This window comes from Acinonyx jubatus, chromosome C2 (assembly GCF_027475565.1).
Source record: "Acinonyx jubatus isolate Ajub_Pintada_27869175 chromosome C2, VMU_Ajub_asm_v1.0, whole genome shotgun sequence".
NCBI lineage: Eukaryota > Metazoa > Chordata > Mammalia > Carnivora > Felidae > Acinonyx > Acinonyx jubatus.
Window position 1 is genome coordinate 104,390 of NC_069384.1, and position 11,403 is coordinate 115,792.

The window sequence follows — 11,403 nt, forward strand, 5'->3', positions numbered from 1 at the left end:
TCAAAACAAAGTGCACAGCACCAGAGCACCTGGGATTGCAAGCCTCAAAGGAAGCACGTTTTCCTCCAAATTCTGACTTAGGCCATATCGTGCTCTTCGCCCCTGTCTGTGAACGTGATTTGGAGCCTTAACTATTAACATTTTCCCTTGAATTGAAGTATCTTAAATTTTCATATTTCTGGGTCAATAGTTAACTGTTTTCTATGTGTAATTACACATATCTGAAACCTTATTCTCTGTATCCCAAAGATATGTGGGGTTTTTTTTCCTCATTTCATTCTGTGCACTTTATACTCAAGACACACACAGAATTCTCACCCTTGTTAGAAAAGTAACTTTCGATCCACAAAAATGTTCATAGGAAAGAGACATAATGGGCATCCAACCCCCTAGACACATTCCAACATTTGCCTTCACAATGACATTTCCAAGCTCAGAGCTGAGGCTCAGCATCAGACAACCTATTTACGATCAGGGCCACCCAGACACATGGTTCTTACAGCACAATGACATGCTGAGAGCCACACGTGGAGAAGGGCTGTGAGCCCTTTGGCCTAGACCCCTGAAAAGGGTTTGGCCTTCACCCAGTATCTAGGACACGGGAGAAGAGGGTCCTCTGTGGAGCCCATGTGCAGAAAGAATCGTGTCCTGCCTGAGAGGAAGGCATGGGGACGCTGTAGATGGAAGATCCAGACAGTGGTGCACCCTTGAGGCACAGAGTGCGTGGACCTCAGTCTCCCAGCAGAGCAAACAGAAACACTGGCGGCCACTACTTCTCCTGCCATAAAGGACTCAGAACGGTTGAGACTCAGTAGCACTTCCACTGACTTGTGAGGCTTCAACCACAGAACTCATTGTTCAGGAGCTGAATGGATGAAACATCATCAAGTACAACCACCATTGGACTTGTTCACCACTGTCACCCAGAACCAGGCACACAGTGGGTGCTTAATGAATGGTAATAAACAAGTAGTCAGGAGTGGCCAGAGGGGCTGGCTATACTGGTTCACTCTTTTGTGGGGTGTGGCACACACTACCCTCTAGGGTACAGGGCTCCAACCAGCTCAAGGAACCAAGGGAGCTTCTTCCATTACAACTCAAGGGAAGGCCCAGAGACTCTGGCATAAAAATGACCAGAGGGGCCTCCACTGCTGCAGAGTTTGTAAGTTCAGACAGGGAGGGGCTGCACTAGGTTCCTGTCCAGGACCTTCACGGATCAGGAATATGCCCCCTCATTAGCCAAGGTCATGGAAACCACTCTTGAAGCTGGGGGAGGGTTCCCACCAAGCACATGGGCTGACAGTGGGGTAGGGAGTTTCGTAGAGGGAATTTAGGGTTCTCTTCAGGGATTATCAGAGAAGATGCTATTGAAGGCATAAACAGAAAATCCAATTCTGTCTGATTTAAACAGATCAGGGGTTGCTCCCCAGATAGAAGCCCAGTGCAGAAGAGAGTCTTTGGGATACTCCAGTGTTGCTGATGTTTCTCTCTGGTTCTTGGTGCTTCCCTGTGTAGTGTGTTTGCTTCACTCTGGACATGTGGCAGTTCCAGAGCCCAAACCACAGCCACAATGTGCCACACAGGAGTCTGTCCTTCCTTTCTGTGCCTCTCTTTCAAGAACAGGTAAAATTTCCCCAGAAGCTCCCAGCAATATCTTTTACTAACCTAAGATGAATCATGTGCCTTTGTGTGAACTAATCATGGAAGAAGAACACAGGGAGGATGGGGATGCCTGGGGTTTCTGGGATTTCCCAGGTAGATTTGGGAGGCCCAGAGCACAGCACTGGACCTGGGATCATCTCTCATTCCCGAGTTGCTACTCAGTAGAGGAGAGGTGACTGTACCATGGGTGGAGAGGCTTTTGGTACATAGACAATTCATGAATCTTCTGAAGGCTTGGTGGGCTCTCTGTCTTTGCCATCTAATGATCTCTGATTCCTGCAGCTGAGCTAGGCCCACAGGTGGCCACAGGAAACACAGTAACACAGGGGCTGGAGTCTAGACAGACCCAACTCTAAGCATGAAGGCCTACGAAAGTCCAGGGCAGCTCTCACCCAGCTCTGACTGGAAAACCCAATATCACAAAGTATTGGTATTTATAGTTGGCCTAAGGACTCAGTGAAATTCCAGTTAAACTTGCCAGGTTTCTCATAAAACTTGAAAAATTCATTCAAAAATATATAAGGCAGGGGTGCCTGGGTGGCTCAGTTGGTTAAGCATCTGACTCTTGACTTCGGCTCAGGTCATGATCTCATGGTCTGTGACTTCAAGGCCCACATTGGGCTCTGCGTTGACACCGCCGAGCCTGCTTGGGATTCCCTCTCTCTCTGTCTCTCCTCTCTGCCCTTCCCCTGCTTGCTCTTTAGGTCTCTCTCAAAATAAATAAAAATAAACTTTAAAAATCTTTAAAATGTATAAGGCAGATGAAGGACCAAGATTAATCAAGATATTTAGTCATAAAGAAGAACAAAAGGCTATAGTTGCCATATTGCCTGTCAAGGCTTTCATAAAGCACAACAATGAAGAGACTATGGTATTAGTGTGCAGTCACACAGAGCAGAGGAATAGATTAGGAGCCCAGAAATAGACCACACATCCAGGAACTCATATGCCAGAAGGGATCAGAACTACAGTTCTGAATAGAACTGGTTTATTCTAGTGCACCTGGAAGTCTCACAGATCTGACTCCTGCTTCAACAGTATTTGGATGGAGCAGACCCTGGAACTCCCCTTCTTCCAGTCTCCACCCACCCTCCAAACTTTTTTCCAGTGGCAACCTTCAGAGCCATCTTCTCAGCACTCTCTGCCTCCAGGACCAGTCAGCACCCTACTTTGAGCTAGCTCCTTATTACCAATAAACCATGAGCTCCCAGGTTTGTCAGAATTATTCCCCCATGGTGGGGTGTCAACCACCTCACCAACATGCATCTGTGGCCCTCCAGCACCTATCTCTCTCTAGGCTTCTATTTCTACTATGAAGACATGGCTCTGGAGGGCATGGGCCACTTCTGCAAGTTGGCTGAGGAGAAGCCCAAAGACACTGAGCATCTCTGGAAGATGCAAAACCAGCATGGCAGCTGCATCCTCTTCTAGGACATATGAGCTGTCCCAAGATGAGTGGAGTAAAACCCTGGATACCATGGAAGCTGCCCTGGCTCTGGAGAAGAACCTGAACCAGGCCCTTTTGGGTCTGCATCCCCTGGATTCTGCCCACGCAGACCCCTGTCTCTGTGACTTCCTGGAAAGCCACTTCCTGAATGAGGAGGTAAAACTTATCAAGAGGATGGAGACCACCTGACTCACTTCTAGCAGGCTGGCTGGCCCCAGGCTGGGTTGGGCAAGGATCTCTTCAAAAGCCTCACCATCAAGCATGACTAGCAGCCCCTGGAGCCCCACCGCCTTTGAGGGGCCCCTCTGGTAATCCTCTGGTGCCAGGGCTTCTGCTTGAGCTTCTCTATGCAACTACTAGGCAATTTTTTAACCACCCTGGAATGCTCTACCAAGTCACAGACCAAATGGAAGCAATAAAACAATAAAGCTTTTTGCAGGGGAAAAAAAAAAGCTATAGGGGACAGATAGGTCATTCAGCAATGGAGCTAAAATGATTGGTTATCCATATGGAAGATAATAAAATCGGGTCTTAGTCTTATGGAGCACATAATAAAGTCTAAATGGAGCAGATCATTAGGAAAAGCAAAAGTTTCAGCATTCTATTTATTTTTTTAGACATTTACTTTTGAGAGAGAGAAAGAGAGCACTAACATATGGGGGGAGGGACAGAGAAAGAGGGAGACACTGAATCCAAAGCAGGCTCCAGGCTCCGAGCTGTCAGCACAGAGCCGGATGCAGGGCTTGAACTCACGAACCACGAGATCATGACCTGAGCTGAAGTTGGACACGTAACCACTTGAGCCACCCAGGCAACCCAAAAGTTTCAGCATTTTAGAAAAAACTATAAGAGATTATATTTATGACCTCAGGATAGGAAAGAATTTCTAAAACAAGACATAAAGAGCAAAAGCAAAAAAAAAAAAAAAGGAAAGAATTGGTAAATACTTTTTAAATACATTAAAAATTAGTAACCTTTATTCATAAAATATGCCACTTGAAATGGAAAGACAAATAAAAACAAACTATTGGGACTACACCAAAATTAAAAGCTTTTGCACAGAAGAAAAAACTATCAACAAAAGGCAACCTACTGAATGGAAGAAGATAGTTGCAAATGATATCGCCAATAAGAGATTAATATCCAAAATATATAAAGAACTCCATACAATTCACCACCAAAAAAAAATCCAACTTAGAAATGGGCAGAGGACCTGGACAGACTTTTCTCCAAAGAAGACATACAGATGACTAACAGACGCATGAAAAGATGATCAACGTCACTCGTCATCAGGGAAATGCAAATCAAAACCACAACTAGATATCACCTCACACCAGTCAGAATGGCTAGAATCAAAAAGACAAGAAATAAGGATTTGGCCAGGATATGGAGAAAAGGAAACCCTTGTTGGTAAACAGAGTTGGGTTTTCTATTTATGATTTCCAACAGCAGCTGGGAATGCAAACCGGTGCAGCCACTGTGGAAAACAGTGTGGAGATTCCTCAAAAAAATTAAAAATAGGGGCGCCTGGGTGGCTCAGTTGGTTGGGCGTCCGACTTCAGCTCAGGTCATGATCTCGCGGTTCGTGAGTTTGAGCCCTGCGTCAGGCTCTGTGCTCAGAGCCTGGAGCCTGCTTTATATTCTGTGTCTCCTCCTCTCTCTGCCCCTCCCATGCTCATGCTCTGTCTCTCTCTGTCTCTCAATAATAAATAAACGTTAAAAAAATTAAAAAAAAAATTAAAAATAGATCTACCCTATGATCCAGTAATTCCACTGCCCAGGTCAAGGAAGTACAAAGAGCTGAAAAGAGGATGAACCCAAAGGGGTGGAATATATTAGACTCTACTTGTGAGAGTTTACACTGTTATAAATTTGGAAAAGAATTCAAATTTGGAAAATAATTATCAGTGAAGTTGAACAAGTGCACACTACTCTTCCTAGATACACAAAAGAAGATAAATGATTGCACAGATATATTGTGAGATATTTACAGATATTGTGGTGGCTGCAAAATCCTTGAGACACCAACAAGGCAAGCAAATTCTGTAATAGCCATATGATGGGATACTGCATTCATCAATGGAAACTAATGCATGCATTAACATGGGTGAATTTCAGAGACATAATGTCAGATAAAACATGTAAATTGTAGAAGAATACACATAGTATGATACCATTTATATAAAGTTTAAAATAATTAAAATGAAACTTTTATTAACAATACACACACATGTATTAAAGAATGATAAAGCCTAAATATCAAAACTGTGGGGGCAGGGGGTGAAAACAAAAAGCAAAAAATAGGATGTGATTGGGAGGGGCAAGCAGGGTGTTCCCAATATTGGTAATGTTCTGTTTCTCTCACCAGTGGTGGGCTCATGGGTGTCCTTTTATTATTAGTGGGTATGTATGATGCTCCATAACATTAAAAATACTTTTTAAAATTCTCCCTATGCTTCTATTGTGAAAGGGACCAGTTACATAAAATGGCACTTCCCAAAGTGTGGGATCCTCAGGATGTGATGTAGGGGGTCTTGTTAATATCCAGGATAATCCCCCAGTGTGGTTCTGTGAAGTCCGTAATGCCATAAACATCTATTCTTTTAAGCAGAAACTAGGGCTCAGCTGGGTACTTTCCCAGTAATAGTACCTAGATGGAACAGCATTATTTTATTTTTACATTATTTAGGAGGTCTTGCTTATCTATTCATGGCAAGGCATATATTTTTTCCATTTTAAAAAAAGAATTCTACCCCCAGGGAAACGTTGACTTTTCCCCTTATTCTTTTACTAGGTACAACGGAAAGCCCTAAACATTATGTATAAGACACACATTTTTAAAAAGGCTGAAGTGGAGAGAATAAGAACAACTAGAAACATTAGACCCCAAGGGATAACACAGCACTGAGTTACCTGTTTTGTTTGGTTGTTGGTTGGGTTGGGTTTTGTTGTTTTTGTTTGTTTGTTTGTTTGTTTGTTTAATGTATCCCAGACTTGGAGCTGAAGAAGCCAACTGAAAACACCAATGAGCACAGACTAAGAGAGGTCCAATAAAAACTGGCTCTCTCTAATCAAGTAACCAGAAGGGGGACCACCTAGCAAAACAGAAAACCTTTAGATATGATTTCTGTACTCCACCCAAACACCACAGAAAATACTGTGACCCATAGCCAATCATATAAGCAAAGAACAAGACTTTCACCGTCTCCAGGCAGTACAAACCCTCCGCCAGGGTGCAGTCACAGAATACCAAGTAGGGAGCCAGGACTTTTGCTCCAGTGGGCACTAACAAGACCCAAGACCCAGCAGTGTCCGTGGAGACCAGATGGGGAGCAGTGACAAGCCACTCCAACCCCACTCAGCCAAAGGTATTAGTAGAGGCTTTGAGGGGAGCCAGAACTCTCATCCTTTCCTCTTCCTCAGTGTCAATGGTGGCCAAGTGTGGAACCTAGACCTCTACACCCACCTGGCTGTAACAAGGCAGTGTTCCCACTTCCCCTGCTAGAGCAGTGTCAGGAGAAGCCAGCTAAAATAGAAGATCTAAATTAAGATCCAGAGTCTCATAACATAATACCCCAAATATCCAAGTTTCAGTTGAAAATAAATTGTCATACCAAGAACCAAGGAGAGCCCAACATGAATGAAAAAAGATGATCAATAGATGCCAACACAAGGTGACAGATATGTTAGAGTCACCTGCAAAGAACTACTGGGTATTTATCCAAAGGATACAAAAATGCTGAACACATTGTCCAAATGTCCATCAACTGCTGAATGGATAAAGAGGATGTGGCATGTATATATATATATATATATATATATATATATATATATATATATATATATATAATATATATAGTGAAATATTATTCAGCAATCAAAAAGAATGAAATCTTGCCACTGCAACAACATGGATGGAACTAGAATATATTATGCTAAGCAAATAAGTCAATCAGAGAAAGACAAATGTAATATGATTTCACTCCTATGAGGAATTTAAAACAAAACAGATGAACATAGGGGAATGGAAGGAAAAATAAAATAAGATAAAAAGAGGCAAACCATAAGAGACTCTTTTTAAAAAATGTTTATTTATTTTGAGAGAGTGTGCTATCTGGGAAGGGGCAGAGAGAGGGAGAGAGAGAATCCCAAGGAGGCTCCATGCTGCCAGCACAGAGCTGCATGCAGGACTTGAACTCATGAACCGTGAGAATGGGACCTGCACCAAAATCAAGAGTTGGATGCTTAACCAACTGAGCCATGCGGCACCCCTGTAAGAGACTCTTAAACAGTAAGAGACTCTTAAACATAGAGAACAAACTGAGGGTTACTGGAGGGGAGGTTGGTGAGGGGGTGGGCTAGATGGGTGAAGACATTAAGGAAGGCACTTGTTGGGATGAGCACGGGGTGTTATACGTAAGTGATGAATCACTATATTCTACTCCTGAAACCAATACTACACCATATGTTAACTAACTTGAATCTAAATATTTTTTAAGTTTGTGGGGGGGGGGGGGGAAATGAATTGCCTGCAAAGATTTTACAGGAACCAGCAAAAAAAAAAAAAAAATGCTTCAGTGAACAATTACCAAAACACATGAAACAAATAAAAAAATAGAAAGTCTCAGCAAAGAAACAAAAAATAAAGAAAAATAAAAAATTTTAGAACAAGAAAATATAATACATTACTGCAATAAATTCCATGGATGGACTCAACAACAAGGGAGTGAAAAAAACAAGTATCAATGAACTGGAAGATAGAACAAGAGAAAGTACCCAATCTAAACAGCAGAGAGAAAATAGATTGGGAAAAAAAAGGGGGGAGAGGGGAAGCAGAACCTCAGGGACTTAGGGAACTATAATAAAAGCTCTAGCACGTGTGCCATCAGAGTTCCACAAAGGAGGAGGGGAGGGCTGAAAAAGTACTCAAAGAAATAATGGCTGAAAACTGCCCAAATTTGGCAAAACACATAAACCTGTAGACTCAAGAGCAGAGAAAAACCAAAAGTGATAAACTCAAAGAAATCCCCACCAAGATACATCATGGCAAAATTTCTGAAAATTAAAAAAAAAGAAGAAGTCTCGAAGCATCAGCTGAGAGATGGCACCTACCTGTGGGAGGGATCACTATGAATGACAGTGATTTCTTGTCAGAAATCATGGAGGTAAGAACAAGGTAGCACTGCCTTTCCAATGGTTGAAAGAAAAGAATTGTCAATCCAAATCCCTGTCCAGCAAAAAATATCATTCAGAAATAAAGAAGAAATCAAGACATTTTCAAATGAAGGGAAATTAAGAGAATTTGTCACCAACAGAACTACCCTTTATAAAATTGGCTGAGGGGCACCTGGGTAGTTCAGTCAGTTGAGCGTCAGATTCTTGATTTTGGCTCAGTTCATGATCCCAGGGTCATGGGATCAAGCCCCACGCTGATCATAGAGCCTGCTTAAGATTCTCTTTCTTTCCAATGAAATCCTGCCATGTGCAACAACATGGATGGAACTGGAAGGTATTATGCTAAGTGAAATAAGTCAGTCAAAGACAGATATCATGTTTTCACTCATAAGTGGAATTGAGAAACTTAACAGAAGACCATGGGGGAAGGGAAGGGGTAAAAATAGTTTCAAAGAGAGAAGGAAGCAAACCATAGGAGACCCTTAAATACACAGAACAAACTTAGGGTTGATGGGGGCAGTTTGGGGGGAGATGGTGACGGGCATTGAGGAGGGCACTTCTTGGGATGAGCACTGGGTGTTGTATGCAAGCGATAAATCACAGGAATCTACCCCCAAGACCAAGAGCACATTGTATACACTGTATGTTAGCTAACTTAACAATAAATTTGTTAAAAAAACAAATTAAAAAAAAATTCTCTCTTTCCCTCTACCCCTCTCCCCTGCTCATGCTCTCACTCTCTCTCTCTCTAAAATAACAACAAATTTTAAAACTGAAGAAAAAAATTTAACTGGCTGAAAATCATGCTCTAAAGAGGAAGGACACAATAACAAAGGAAACTGTAACACCAGAAGGAAGAAAGAACATGGCAAAGAGTAAGGGTAAATTAAATAGATATTCTCCTCATGAATCATCTAAATTAGGTCTGACAGTTGAAGCAAAAGTGTAACACTATCTGAAATGCTTTCTACCTTAATTAATGTGGAGGAAATATTCAAGATAACTATATTATAAATAAGGGAGTATAAAAGAACATAAAGAAATGTAAGTTTTCAGGGAGACTGAGTGGCTCAGTCAGTTAAGTGTCCAACTTCAGCTCAGGTCATGATCTCGCAGTTCATGAGTTCGAGCCACACATTGGGCTCTGTGCTGACAGCTTGGAGCCTGGAGTCTGCTTTGGATTCTGTATCTCCCTCTCTCTCTGCCCCTCCCCGACTTGTTCTCTCTCTCTCTCTCTCTCTCTCTCTCTCTCTCTCTCTCTCAAAGATAAATAAACATTTAAAAAAATGTATGCTTTTGACATTTTACTAGCCTGGTAAAATATGGATACCTATAAACAGAAGATATATAAATATAAATATTATATACAAGACAGAGAGAAAAACCAGAGACCCAGAAGCACAAATGGTTCTTTCCTGAAGGCCTGAGAACCAAGAGAACCAATGGTATAGCTTGATTCTGAATTTGAGTCTGCAGGCAGGAGAGGACCAATGCCCTGCCTCATAAGCAGGCAGAGAACAGATTCTCCCTTCCCTTTCTCAGCCTTTTTCTTCTATTCTGGTCTTCAATGAATTGGATGAGGCTTACTCATATTGGGGAGAGCAATCTGCTTTACTCTGTCTACCAAATCAAATGTTAATATCATTCAGAATCACCCTCACAGACACACCTAGAATAATGTTGAACTAAATATCTGAGTACCCCACAGTCAAGTTTATATGAAGAACACTGTAGGTAAATCAAACTGGAATTTTAAAAATTGTTCAAGTAATCCACATGAAGGCATGAAAACAGAGGAAACAAAACAAAAATAAAATAGTAGACATAAGCACTAATATATAAATAACTACACGAAATATAAATGGTCCGAATAAATGAATGAAAAGACAGACTGGTAGACTGGATTAGAAAACATGATTCAACTGTGCTGTCTACAGGAAACTCACTTCAAATATAATAATATAGGCAGGTTGAAAGTAAAAGGATAGAAAAATGCATCATGAAAATATCAACATAAGAAAATAAGAGTGGCCATATTAGTATCAGATAAAGTAGACTTCGCAGCAAAGAAAATCATGGTCCCCACGATCAGTGGGTGCAGCATGCCCCCATGGAAGGGGTCTGTCCCAGGCTGCCTCTTTAAGGTCTCCTCAGCAGGAGATGAGGAGTGGGGCTGGAGCCTGTCCTACACTGGGAAGAGAGCACCACGGACCCCTGATCCCACTGGCTTGTCTTCAGAGACATTATATCATGACAAAAGGGTCAACCCACTAAGAAGACATGGTAATCCTAAATGTTCGTGCACCAAACAACAGAGCTACAAAATACGAGAAGCAAAACCTTATAGAGCTGAGAGGAGAGCTAGACAAATTCAGAAACATAGCTGGAGGTTCTATCACTCCTCTCCGGATGGTTGCTGAACTGATTAAACAGGGAATCAGCAGGGCTATAAAAGAACTCAGCAACACCATCAATCAACAGCAGCTACTTGACATTCATAGAATGCTCCACCCAACAATGGCAGAATGCACATTCTTTGCCAGTGTGCAGGGGACATAGAGTAAAATAGACCACATCCTGAGTCATGAAACAAACCTCATGAATCTAACATAATTGAAATCATGACTAGGGTGTTCTCCTCCACAGCAGAATCAAACTAGAAATCAGTAAAGGAAAGATAACAGGAAAATCTCCAAACACTTGGACACTTTGCATGCAGCACATGAGACAGTCTGGGGAAGGGACTCAAGTGTGAAAGGAATGCTACCTCATCACCCTCTGGATTACTGTCCCTCCCCCCCCCCCCCCCCACACAGAGTACATCCAAGGAAGATGGAAAACATAAGGTGCATTGCAGGAGGGCATCTGCCCACCTCCCCATCCTGTTTCCCTTATTGTCCTTGGAAACCCCTCAGGTTTTGGTTGGGGGGGCCCATGGTGACCTGTGTGATCCCAAAGCTTTGCTAACTGACTTGTGGAAACCAACGATCTTGGGCTGGAAGTGAGAATCTTATATAAACCAAGAAAGGAACTCATTTTAAAATTACAACCATATGGGAAAGAGGTACATACTAGTTACTGCTGTTTTGTGCACACACACAAGTACATAGATTGGGGTC

At 42.2% G+C, this 11,403-nt stretch overlaps 1 pseudogene; it reads left to right on the forward strand.

The window, feature by feature from the left end:
- The first annotated feature begins 78 nt into the window (after positions 1–78).
- LOC128315073 (ferritin light chain-like) lies at positions 79–5,522 on the forward strand (annotated as a pseudogene).
- The last annotated feature ends 5,881 nt before the right edge of the window (positions 5,523–11,403 follow it).